Below are 13,573 nucleotides of genomic sequence, written 5' to 3' on the forward strand. Positions count from 1 at the left end.
GGTACTTGAGACTTTCTTGCTAGGTGCTAGATGTTGGCACACCGGGCTCGAGGTTCACGGCACAGGTGGCAAGCCCATCAAAATTTCCGCGAGAATTTTCTAGTTCTCACATGCACACACACATAGACAACAAGTACAACTCGTGCAACTGCCTGCTTCCCCCTCCCCTTAGAGTTGTACGACCATGTATTAGGGACCTCCTAAAGAAAATAAAAAGAGAGGAGCATGAATGGCATATTCAGAGTGGAGCGGCATGCCACTGGGTACGTTGTTTCACTCTCCTCGCTGCGAGAAACTTTGAATTTTGTTGTCTGTCTCTTCTGTAATTAAGTGTTTTTTACAAGTGTCACAGAAGTTTGAACCTGACATTTACTTGGTCCTTCGAGCCGGATTCCAAGATACCTGAGGAGTCCAGTTGGAGAGCGGACGAGACAGAAAGACCGTGGCCACGGCAGACAAAACCCTTTGATGGGCTTCTTCTCAGCTCAACAACTGGAAGCTGAAGGTTGACGGGATACCGACGGAAGAGAAGACAACAAACAGTAAGACACTTTTGATCAGAGTGTGAGTAAAAGGGTACTGTCCCTTTGTGTTAAAGCAGGGGTGGGCAAACTGAGACCTGGGGGCCGCATGCAGCCCGCTAAGGGTTCTTGACCCCTGAAACTACGTGGGTCCCGCAGGTCAATAAGGTTTGTCACCCGGTGCTAAAAGCCTTGTGTATACTCGTCACTGGCAAGCAAAAGAGACGGACTCGACAGTCTTCTGTAGGAAGACGGGGTTGGCAGTTTTACGCAATACGACAGACTCGGCAGTCTTTTGTGTTACGACGGACTTGGCAGTCTTTTGCAGTAAGACGGACTCTGAGTCTTTTGTAGTAAGTTGAACTCGGCTGTGTTTCCTACTGCAGGAAAACGGAGTTGTCTTGTGTAATAAGACGGAGTTGCCGGTCACAACAGGCTAGAAAAGAAGACCTTTTCGGGGTTTGAATGTGAAAACGTTTTCAAAGTACGAATGAGTGTGTGAATGGGAGATTTTGTCACTAGACAGGTCTTCATATTAAAGGGTGAGAAAAAGAGTAAGTCTTTGAGGAAGCAGAGGCAAGAATTCTCCACCCTCACCGGGGTAGAAGCTTGAGAATTACCTCAAAGAAAAGTTCATTACTCTCTCATTGACAAACAACCCTGTTGTTAGTTTTCCCTAGGAAGCTCATCACAACAGGGACCACATTATTCCCAAGATGGGAAATAAAAGTGGAAAACCACAAGTTAAAAAGGAAGTACTAAAGTGCAAGGATTGGTGTTACGTGTTTTAGTGCCAACCAACCAAAGAAAACCATCTAGAAATATGGATTAAGTATGGTTTTAATGGACAATTATCAATCTCTAAATTCATAAAATTACAAGATATTGCAAAAAACTACAACAATAATATAGTAAGTGTTGTAATAATAGTTTAATAATAATAATAATTATTATTATATAAATAGAATAGGAAACTAATGGAGAGATATTGTCACAGTTCTGCTCCTGCCTCCAGCTTGCTAAGCCCTGCCTTCTCCTGGTTTGTGTTCCATGTTTTCCAGATGTCCTTGAGCGGGCTGGAGGCGGGAGGACTGGGCACACCTGAAGCCCATCAAATCAACTGTCCATTTAAGGCAGCCGCTTGCAGCGGGAGTCGCTGGTTCCTGCTAGCGTACTGGTGCTTCAGTCAGCCCAGCACTCCCTAGCCGTCCAGCCAGCCTCCTGCTGTACTATATTATAGTTTTCGTTAGCTGTGCTCAGTGGCAAGATTATTTGGTTTGTCTCCTTTTCTTACCTCACCACCATTTTGTGTTGCCCTCTGGGCAGTTTTTCTTGGACTTTGCCTATTAAAGGACTTAAACTGTAACTCCTGTTGGCCTTCCTCTGCATCTGGGGCCCAACCCTTGACACCCCGTGACAGATATGATGATATTGGAAGGAGTTGGCAGGGAAAAGTAAGTGAGGAGAAAGATTCAGACATGTTTGATACACGCAAGGAAGATAACGAGAGTAGAGTTATGCCAACCAAAAGAGTGAGCAACAGTAGTCTAAATGAAGGTGTAGTAGGTGGACAACCACATTCGTATCCACAGTAGACCTAACCCAAATTATGAGAAGATATTAGAAAAAAATGTAACATAATTATTATGTATGTTGGATTCCAAACTATGCATAGTATTACCATTAACAAACTTAACGTATAAAACAGACTTAAAAATGACAGCACCCTTATAGTGGAATGAGGCAGAAAATGCATTCTGTGAAGTTAAAAAAGTACTGGGAGAAGGACAATCCTAGCACTACCTGATTACAGCAAAACATTCATACAAACAGTAGATTGTAAAGGTCATTACATGACCTCAGTCTTACTACAAGAGTATAGTACAAAGAAACGACCAATAGCGTACTACTCTTCTAGGCTCGATGCAGTAGCGTGCACCATCGTACACTGTGTGCAGGTTGTAATAGGAGCATCTATGGCCGTGGAAACAAGTGCAACCATTGTATTGTTCCATCCACTCGTACTGAAAGTACCTCATGCGGTTTCCACCCTGCTATTACAGACTAACGTGACATTTTTGTCTCCTGCTAGACATCTGTCTTGCATGACGACACTTTTGTCCCAACCACATTTAACACTTGAGCGATGCACCACGCTCAACCCAGCTACCCTTCTACCACTCCCTGAGGAAGGCCAACCACATGATTGTGATGAACTAACAACACAAACTACAAAGTGTAGACCAGACTTATCAGATCAGGCACTAACAAAAAGAGGTGATTTTGTAGATGGTTCCTCAAAGAAAAATTATTTGGGAAAACAATAACAGGCTAGGCATTCATAGCGCTTACAGAAGCATGCAAATTAATGAAAGGTCAAAAGGTGACAATTTATACTGATAGCCAATATGTATATTGAACAGTACATACCTTTGCACAATATTGGCAAAACAGAGGTATGATAACATCAACGGGAAACCAGTAACTCATGCATGATTATTAACAGCATTACTAGAAGCAGTGCAATTACCAAAACAAATTGCTGTATGTAAATGCATGACACATATTACAAATAAGACAGATCCCATATCATTAGGAAATATGTTCGCTGATAAAATGGTAAAACAAGCGGCACTAAAGGAACTGAACCATCTTAACACTAAAAAAAATTACAAGTAGTCTTTGAGATCCTGTCAGACATGCAACAACAGAGTCCAAAACAGGAAATTGACCACTGGCTTAGGAATAAAGCAACCCTGGACAAAAATGTTCATATGTTGACAGATAATAAACCAATCAAGTGAGCCGCTATTTTGAGCCATGGTGTTACACATGTCTCAACAGGAGGGATGTGTGTCACACTATTCACATCCACTGTACTACGTATGGATTCAACGTATGGATTTAATTCTTATTCCAAAAAAAAATAAAATAATAAAACACCATGCCCAGGGCAACTTGCAACCTAGACCTTTTTTTGAGCTAAATAAAAGTGTAAAAACAAAACACTGACACTCTTCCAAGTGGGAAGTACCTTATCAAGTATTGTTAATGACACCGACGACATTGAAATTGTAGAAAGAAGTACTTGGGTAGTACATCACTCGCATTGTAAACTAGTCATTGTTCGGGAGTCTGACGAGGAAGGTAAAGACCCGTCTGTGACGCACGGGACTTCAGAGTCCTAGACTCTGGGGCATCGTGCTGAGCAGTGAAGATTATAGCACATACCCTTGGCCAGAAAACCGAACAATGCATCCTGGTTTTAAGGGTACTATAGCAGAATGGCACAAAAATGTAAAATGTAACCAAAATGCCCACCGGCTTACCAATAACTATAGTAGTCGGGTTAAGGTACGAATAATATAATAATTAATACCTGGTAAATGTTTATGTCAATGTGACTATTGTAACGAATCCAATAGTAAAAATGGAAGGCATCACCATCATGAAAACAGATGCATCAGTAGATTTTAAAATGTTAGTAGCTACAGGTTTTTCAGGAACTTCTAACTGGTTGTTAACCATTGAACAAGCAGCAAAAAGTGCAGCAAACTATGTTAAAAATATTAGTTGTATGTATGACCATGACCCCACTTCTCCAGATTGTAGCAGCACTGATCAATGCTACAAAATGTCCACACTGTCACCATCATGTTCAGAATATTAGAATGTTTTGTAGATAATGTTTATGTGATATAAACACTATATTCCCAGTTGTCAATAAGACAAAAAGACTCCCACCATTCTCTACTAGAGAATTTCACCTGTGTACAGCTAAAAGGTGCCACAAAAATGTAGGTCATGTTGAGTCCAAATATTGTAGACATGTAAAAATGAAGATACCTACAACACAGCAGGGGGAAACACACCCCCATCAACTTAGTACTTTAGAGCAGACGTGTGGTGGTGGTGCGAGGACGAATACCTCGATGACATCGTATATAACGTGACCGGAACATGTGCAGTAGTGACATTACTGATTCCAGTATCCATTTACCCTATGAATGTTGACATGTTACTAAATGCTATCATTGAAGCAGATAAACATCACATCCCAAACTACTTCCAAACAAAAAGGGAAGTTCCAGCCCTCGACTGGATGATGCAAGACAATCCCACCTACGTATATCGATGCCATCGGCGTGCCACGAGGGGTACCAGACGAATACAAACGAGGAAATCAGATTGCAGCAGGTTTTGAAAGTATTATCCCATGGATAACAATTAACAAAAATGTGGATAGGATTAACTACCTCCACTATAACATACAGAAGCTTGGGAACTACACCGAGGCCGGACTCACAGCAATTGGAGAACAACTCCATGCCACGTCACTCATGGCCTTCCAGAATCGCATCGCCTTGGATGGACTGCTGGCACATCAGCAAGGAGTGTGCGCCATGCTTGGCGACCAATGTTGCATGTCCATCCCGAACAATATAGATTCCACAGGAATGCTTACACGTGCGATCTCTGGTTTAGAGGCGCTAAACACCAAGATGAAGGAACACTGGTGTTGACACTGAGATGTTTGGTCACTGGTGGAGAGCATTTTGGGGACAATGGTCCCCTTCCGTGATGTCCGTGCTTATTGCACTCGCTGTTGCCCTTCTTTTGTGTGCCTTGTGTGGATGTTGTTGTATCCCTATCTTGAAGGCTGTGATCACACGGACTGTGGATTCAGCCATGGCACCAATGACAACAAGGTAAGTACAACCGTGAGGTTTTTTATGTTTGTTTTTTCGTGTCCCATCCAGCCATTGGGGCAGATAGTATTCCCTTCTCCTAAGTGATGCTTCTTCTCTCTCATGCACAGACTCTGTGGGTTTGTACCCTCCTACATGGAGGAATATATGAGTGGTTGAGAGCATAGCAGAAGTTTTTGACTCCTCTGTCTTCCGCAATTTGAAATGGCTGGAAGTGGATGGCTATCATCTTTGCCAGCTCTTCATCTATCTTCCCCTGTCTCAAAGGGGTCAAGACAGGAGCTGTAAAGTACTGACTGAGAGATGTCTGAGATGTCTGAGAGGGGAATTCAGAACAGAGGCTCATGGCCCATGGCCGTTTTTGTGGTAGCTGACAACTTCAACCAGTGTAATCCATCCATTTTATGTCCCGCTTATCCTCATCAACGGACTGTATTCCCCACCCGTTACCAGCATGGGGACATTCCAACCCAAGATGAGAACACACTGGACCAGGTACACAGCAACATAGTACATGGCCTTTCAGTCGCTAAGGTGGCCAAGCATCACCTTTAGCGGCTGAAATAGCTCAGTTGTGAGAGCATTAGACTGAAGATCTGAAGGGCCCTGGTTCAATCCTGGGTTTCAGCACACTCCCTGTTTACGTCCTCACCTGGCAAATAGTTTGAAAAGGTTTCTTGACCGGCTGAAAGGACCGAAACTTCACTCTTCAAAAAGGCCAATGTTTGAGGAAATTATAAGCCAAACCATTGACTGCAAGGTCACGAGTTGACTCAAGGTGTTCCTTTTGCAGGTAGCTTTTAAACCTTTCAACCCTCGTTTGCGAGTGTGAAAAGCCCAATATTTCTGGAATATGTTATATGAACTACAATTTTCCCTAAAAGGACAAATCTTTGTCAATTTGGACAATTGTCGGTCTGCCCCCACTTTGGACACATCGTCGTGTTTCATTATCACAAATTCTCTGAAGGTGGGTACACGAGCATCTGTCCCCAGTTTGGACACACATTTTCTCCATTCTGCCACACATGCCTGCTGACTCCATAAAAGAGGAAGAGGAAGCGGATAGAAAGGGGCAGGTCCCGAAATTGCCATCTCCAAGATCAACGGAGGTCTTAAATTGCCCACATGGACAAGACAAATATCTTCTGGACAAAAGAGTTCATCGTCAGACAAGACAAAGGTTGAGCCAGTCACCTGAACATTAGACTTTTGCTCTGAGTGTCCGAAATTCAAGTTATCTGACGTCCACTTGCAAACGCCTCCGTTTTGCCCTCAAAATACAAAGACAAGAGGGCAATCCCTTGGTACTTTATGGAAACTCGTGAGGTACCTGACTTTTAACTGGAACTGGAAAGACTTGTGTAGCCCCACACACAAACCAATTGTCTTCCTCAGATGCACATGTTGACAGCTAATAAGCTGTCACAGACATTTGCGTAATTTGGGGAACTCATCCTGATCCATGGTGACCACTGATTTATATTTGAACAAAATCAACATGAAAATAAGTAATCATACACAAACTTGTAAAGGAAGACACAGTCCAAACATTTGATTGCTGCAGGGCAAGTCGGTTCCACCAAGGATTGAACTTGAATCACTGGATTCAAGGTCCAGAGTGCTAACCATTACACCATGGAACCTGCAAAGATACCAACAACATCGGGTCCTGAAGTACATCCTGTCAGATTACATTAGCGTTGACAGAACTTGACTGATCTCTTTATTTTGGGTATTGTGTTAAAAAAGTAATCCAGTCCAAAAGCAGGGAGGGCTTGTCCGGGAACTGAACTCGGGATCTCTCACACCCTAAGCGAGCATCATACCACTAGACCAACAAGCCCCTGCCTGGACTGATACCTGTGGTCCATATTTCCCGGACAACGCTGCACTGGCACGGGCCTGGACAAAGGGGCTTCAAAGTATGAAGACCAAGGATGTCTGCAGGCTGGTGCAACACATCCGAGCACCTCATGAAGGGCAGAATAGGGCTGTTGTTCAGGTAGAGATGGGCATTGGATATTGGATTAGTATCGGTACTTGGGAACATTTAATCACGGACTGGCTGTCTTCACTATTCCATGTCAAGAGACAAGTTTAGAGAATATGGCCAGGATTAGGTTTGGAGTATTTGTCTGACGCTGAGGGATAAATCCTGGACTCAATTCCGATCCCAACATCACTTCAACAAGACACAAATGATTCCTTGGAGAATGCGGGTATCATTTTTGCTACTTCTCGCATGCTAAGCGAGCACTCTACCATTTGAGCTAATTCCCCTGGTTTGGGGTATTTGTCGGATGCTAAAGGATAGATCTTGGACTTATTTCTGATCCCAACATCTCTTCTACAAAAGGCAAAGAACTCCTTGGAGACTGTGGCCATTGATCCCACAACAAAACAAGACAAGGTGCTAGACAGGAGAATGCAGTTAGGACTGGGTTTAGGGTGATACCTATGGCTGTATTTGGCGTAGATATTGGGATTGTGGCAAGGATTAGTGTTCGGTACTTGGGAACATTTAATCACAAAAACAGACGTTTTGGAGAATGCGGTCATTGACCCCTCTACCTATCACATGCTAAGCAAACGGTCTACCATTTGAGCTAAATCCCCTGCTATGACAAACGGGAACAAGGATATGTTCACGATGTGTACACAAGCATCTGTCCCCAGTTTGGACACACAATCCATATATCCCGGATGACTGATCGGGTGCATCACTGGCCTGCACGAAGGGGCTTGTAGGAAGGAGGTGGCCGCTGTGGTGTCATTGCGTGCAAACATCATCCTCGACACAGCAAAGACCAAGGAGGAGAATAATCGTTGGTTCTGTCCGCTTAGACATGATTTCACCAGTCCTGTTGAAAGCCTGGCCACTCATGTGGTTTCTGCCATGCAGTGGTTATCATGTTTGCCTAACACTGAAGCCACTCCTTCACCGGCACTGTGGCTTAGTTGGTCAAAGTGCCTGTCGCGGAAACACAGTGTCTTGGGTATAAATCCCAGCAGTGCCTTACCTGTGTTGAATCAGAAGTCTTGTTCTGTTGAAAAAATTCCCATCATTTCCGATGTCATATGTAGTATACATGTCATATGTACTACAATGCTCTCTGCAAAGGCAAAACCATTGTGAATTTGGACATTTACGGGGCTAAGAAAACAGACCACATTTGCAAGACAAAAGAGGTTGGGTTTAACATGTAAGGGCCCACAACTCACAGTCTGGAGAGGGACTTGAACCCAGACACAGCTTCACCTTGCTTCTACTTATAGCCCTGAGTGAAAAAGCAGAACGCCACCTTTGAGTAGAGAGAGAGACAAAAACGGCAGCAACAACAATTCCCATAAAAACAACAGTGACAAACAGGACTGCATCAGAGCAATGGAGATGATATCACTAAAATGAAACAGTCAAACGTACCAGAGGCAATAGTAATAATGAAGACATGAACATTACAGCCATACAGTTGCAGTAATTAAAATCTCACTGCTTGACATCATTATTACTGTAATAATAGCATACCAATAGCATAAAGACATCAGGGATAAGACGATAGATTGTGTAGAGAAGCACCCATGTGCTGTGAGTGCCCATATGGAGGTGTGTAGTTCTGTTGGTGTGCATATTCATACATGTGTGTGTAAGTGTGCTCATATGCATGAATGCGTGTGTGTGAATGTGTAATTGTCACTGAGCATGGCAAATTTGCGTCGTTTGGGGAACTCACCCATCCAAATGTACAAATAAATGTAAGTCATCATACTCTTACTGTTAAAGGAAGACACAGTCCAAACACTTGATTGCTGCAGGGCAAGTCGGTTCCACCAAGACTTGAACTTGTTCTTCTGTGGGCAGATGTCAAAGTTGAACATGCTGAGTCCTGGATTTTATGTGGAACAATAATAATGGTCTTTCTTCAACAAAACAAAACTTTCCCAACTGAGCTGTTCCTTTTGAAAATCCAAATTTTTACTTTTTTCTGCTTAACCGTCTTGCCCTGCAGCAACCAAGTGTTTGGGCTGTGTCTTCCTTTAACAGTTAGCGTATGATTACTTACATTTACTAAAAGATTTCATTTCAAACCCAAATCAGTGGTCACCGTGGATCAGGATGAGTTCCAAATGACACAAATGACTGTGACAGCTGATGTCAAGGGTACAAGTCCCTGTTCAGGCAATGAGTGGTCGGCCCCTTCCCTTAAATGTGAAACCAACCTCTTTTGTCCTGCTAATGCGGTCTGTTTTCTGAGCCCCGCAAATGAAGAGTCTCATGCTCTACCAACTGAGCCAACCGGGCCTTTAACAGGATTTCAGACAATGCATTGAAGTAAACCAAAGCAGACCCGACTTCAGGTGACTACAATTCCGTAGTTCTGAACAATAACTGAACCTCTCATGCTTTAAGTTCCCTCACAAATGAGGTCGGCTGGAGAAATTCTTAAACATCTATCAGGGATGGCAACTGAATTAAGAATTAATGCCAGAAACCGACACAGGATTTCAGACAATTCTTTGATGCAGACTGGTCATGATGCCTCTGAAGTTCACCAAAGCTTCCAAAGTTCTCAGCGATGATTGACCGTCTCGCTCCTTCTGTTCCCTGAGAAATGAGGTCAGTTGTGGAATTGATCAAATAGCAGGATATCCACATCAGTAAAAACAAAACAAAAATTGATGTCTATGATATCTGTGGAAAATTGTTCAACACGCAGAAAACTTTTCATTTGAAATACACAAAAACAAACCCCATTCTTCGATGACCACAATTCCCAACAAGGTCGGCTGTGGAATTGATCAAACATCAGGAAGGCAACATCAATAAAAAAAAGCTATCTGAAGCAAAAAAAAGGAACTGTTATCTCAATCGGTAGAGCATGGGACTTTTAATCTCAGGGTTGTAAATTGACAAAGATTTCTACTTTGTCGGGAAAATTGCAGTACATGTCACATGTTCCAGAAATAATGGGCTTTTCTTCAACCAAACAAGAAATCAAAATCGCGTCTTGTTGCTGTGTACCTGGTCCAGTGTATTCTCATCTTGGGTTGGAATGTCCCCATGCAACAAGTGGGGAATACAGTCCGTTGATGAGGATAAGTGGTACAGAAAATGGATGGATTTCACTGGTTGAAGTCTCAAGCTGCCATTAAAACGGTCATGGGCCACAAGCCTATTCTGAATGCCCTTTTGGTCAATCGACACCACATCAACTCAGCAGCGGTCCTTGTTAGTATAGTGGACAGGCTCGCTGACTACGGAGGACACTGAAAAGGAGCTGCACAAAGCAAGGTACCTGCAGAGGTCGATGGATTGAAACCATCCTCTGCTGTGGCTGCACTTTTTGTGTGGTGTTCATCCCCCATGGATGTAATATATATTTGTCCAGCAGTGGCCGCTTTTGTCCTCCATCCATCCTGAACTTCAGGTAATAAATAGCACAATTGCTTTTTCCAAACGAGTGAGCGACGAGACTGCCAAAGTTTCACGGACCAAGCAGTCAGGCACTGCTGGGATTTGAAACCAGGAATTCCTGTTTACAAGACAAGTACTTTGACCAGCTAAGCCACAGTGCCAGCCGAGGAAGTCAACCTGGCAATGCTGCCTTTAATCTTCTCGACATTAACTGCTCCAACGTTGAGACGACGCCATTTGTCGTGTGTCATTCGATCAGCAGGGGGAGAATCCCGTTTATATTTGGCACCGATACAAAGGGTTTATGTTGGAATTTTACCTCCTGTTCCGAGGGTCAGGTTGGCTGAGCAGTTGAAGGCGCTGCATTAAGGTTGCAGTCTCTAAAGAGGTGTGGGTTCGAATCCCACTTCTGACAGCTTCTTGCATCTTAAAGTGGCATCGCCACTAAAAGTAAACCAGTGGTGCTTTTCAACCTGACACTGCTGAAAAGTGTACAAAGCAGACCTGTTGCATCCTGGGGTCTTGCGTTTCTCCAGAAAACAGTCTTTGTACTTCAACATGACCTCTCATAAAAATTATGAAAAATGGAAATACCTGTAGAGGACTGCTGGAATTGGAACCAAGGACCCCCTCTTTGCTTGGCATGTAATTTGACCAACTAAAGCACAGTGCCTGCGAAGCATGCAAACTTGGCAATTAACAAAACAAAACAAAATAAGGAAATCCTGTATATCTGGCACCAACACAAAACCAATAGGGAAAAATGTTCATACAAGGGAGGGAGCCAAACATGTGTCAATTGAGCATCTCTGGGTGGGCTCGAACCACCACCCTCTCAGTTAACAGTGGAACAGTTAACAGCGCTGACCAATTGTGCCACAGAGACTACTATCATGAGGGTCAAGAAATGGTCCCTGAGACTGACACAAATAACTAGGCTTTTAGTTGGACTAACATAACATAATAACCACATGGGAAACAAAACTCAGAGTGTTTGAATGCCTTTTTAAAAAGTGGTCTCAGGACGCTCAGGACGACCAAGCGGTCAAAGGCGCTGCATTCAGGTTACAGTCTCTAATGAGGCGTGGGTTCGAATCCCACTTCTGTCAGGTTCTTGCATCTTTATGGAAACTACATGAGGACCCTGGCTTTTAACTGGAACTGGAAAGACTTCTGTAGCCCTGCACATAAACCAAGTATCTTCCTCACATGTTTCCAGCTGATCCTTGACATCAGCTGTCACAGACATTCACGTCGTTTGGGGAACTCATCCTGATCCACGGTTACCACTGATTTGTAGAGTAGGTAAACAAGTCATCATACACTTACTGTTAAAGGAAGACACAGTCCAAACACACAATTGCTGCAGGGCAAAAAGTTGAAGACTTGAACTTGGATCACTGGATTCAGAGTCCAGAGTGCTAACCATTACACCATGGGACCTGCAAGTGCATTACAGGGTCCTGAAGTACACACAGTCAGATTACATTGGAGTTGATAGAACTTCACTGGGCACTGCTTTTTACTTTCGCGAGATGCCGGATGGTGGTCCAGAATCTCTTCGAAGCCGTCCGGAAGTCATTCTCCAAGGCTTCTCCAAACTCCTGCCATGTCAGAGTTTTTGCCTCAGTGAATGGACCGCTTGGCCTGTCGGTTCCTGTCAGCTGAAGTCCCATGAGCCAAAAAGGACCAATAGAACTCCTTCAGCTTGACGGCATCCCTCACCAATTGTATTCACCAACAGGTTCTAGGATTACCGCCACGACAGGCCACCTTGGACCTTATAAACAACTATTTTGGTTCTTTTGATAGAGTATGTCAAAGTGACACTGTCACTACCTTACTAAGTGCAGTGAGAATGCAGTCCCTGGTGGTCTAGTGGCTAGGATTCGGCACGCTCACTGCCGTGGCCTGGGTTCGATTCCCGGTCAGGGAGCTGACATTTGGACCGGTAAATAGGATTTGTCTTTGGCCTCGGTCGAATGGTAAGGGTCATCTCCAAACTGCTGTCATGCTGATGACAGTGCATGATGACAGAAATACAAATAAAACACGTCAATTGATGAAAGACTCCAGTTTCTTGTGAGTACAACACAGCAAGGTGCTAGACTGGAGAATGCGGACTGAGTTTAGGGTGAGACCGATGGCTGTATATGGTGTAGAAATAAGGATTGGAGCTTGGATTAGTGTTCAGTATTTGGGAACATTTAATCATGGACTGAGTTTCTTCACTATTACATGACAAGATATTAGTCGTGAGAATGCTAAGCAAGTGCTCTACCGTTTGAGCTAATTCCCCCGCTGTTGTACTGTTGGCAGAGAAGGTCCAGTCTCACAACTATTTTGGTTCTTTTGCTGGAGTACGTCAAAGCGACACTGTCACTACCTTTCTGAGTGCAGCCAGAATGCAGTCCCTGGTGGTCAAGTCAAGTTTATCTGTACAGCCCTTAATCACAAAAGAGCCTCAAAGGGCTTAACAAGCAGGCAACAGTAGATACAGTAGATGATAGACAATAGACGACATCCCTGATCTGAACCCCCATCAGGGCAAGGAAAAACTCAAAACCCATGAGGGAAAAAGAAACCTTGAGAAGGGACCGCAGATGGGGGAATCCCACTTCTCAGATGCCAGGATGACCAGGCTGCAATGGATGTCGAGAGGTTAACATGTGACGGTTAAATATAACAGAGAGTAAATCGTCCAGGTCCAAGATGTAATGCCATGCAAACTGGTGACAGATGCTCGTGTACACACCTTCAGAGAACAAGCACATGAAATTGTTTCCATTTGTCACCTTGATTCTTTGGTAAAAGAATGAATTGAACTGCCATGTTTCCACCCAGTTTCGAACTGGGGACTTTTTGCGTGTAAGGCAAACGTGAGAACCACTACACTAAGGAAACCTCGGCAAAGCAGTTGCCAAACA

General features: G+C 43.7%; 3 non-coding genes across 3 annotated transcripts; 1 reads left to right on the top strand and 2 right to left on the bottom strand.

Moving 5' to 3' along the window:
- Positions 1-6,804: 6,804 nt before the first annotated feature.
- trnaq-uug (transfer RNA glutamine (anticodon UUG)) lies at positions 6,805-6,876 on the bottom strand. The gene has a single exon. It is a non-coding gene; the product is annotated as a tRNA-Gln (tRNA).
- Positions 6,877-10,733: 3,857 nt separating this feature from the next.
- Positions 10,734-10,807, bottom strand: trnat-ugu (transfer RNA threonine (anticodon UGU)). Its single transcript has one exon. It is a non-coding gene; the product is annotated as a tRNA-Thr (tRNA).
- Positions 10,808-12,510: 1,703 nt separating this feature from the next.
- Positions 12,511-12,582, top strand: trnae-cuc (transfer RNA glutamic acid (anticodon CUC)). The gene has a single exon. It is a non-coding gene; the product is annotated as a tRNA-Glu (tRNA).
- The last annotated feature ends 991 nt before the right edge of the window (positions 12,583-13,573 follow it).

Source organism: Doryrhamphus excisus, chromosome 11 (genome assembly GCF_030265055.1).
Source record: "Doryrhamphus excisus isolate RoL2022-K1 chromosome 11, RoL_Dexc_1.0, whole genome shotgun sequence".
NCBI classification, from domain to species: domain Eukaryota; kingdom Metazoa; phylum Chordata; class Actinopteri; order Syngnathiformes; family Syngnathidae; genus Doryrhamphus; species Doryrhamphus excisus.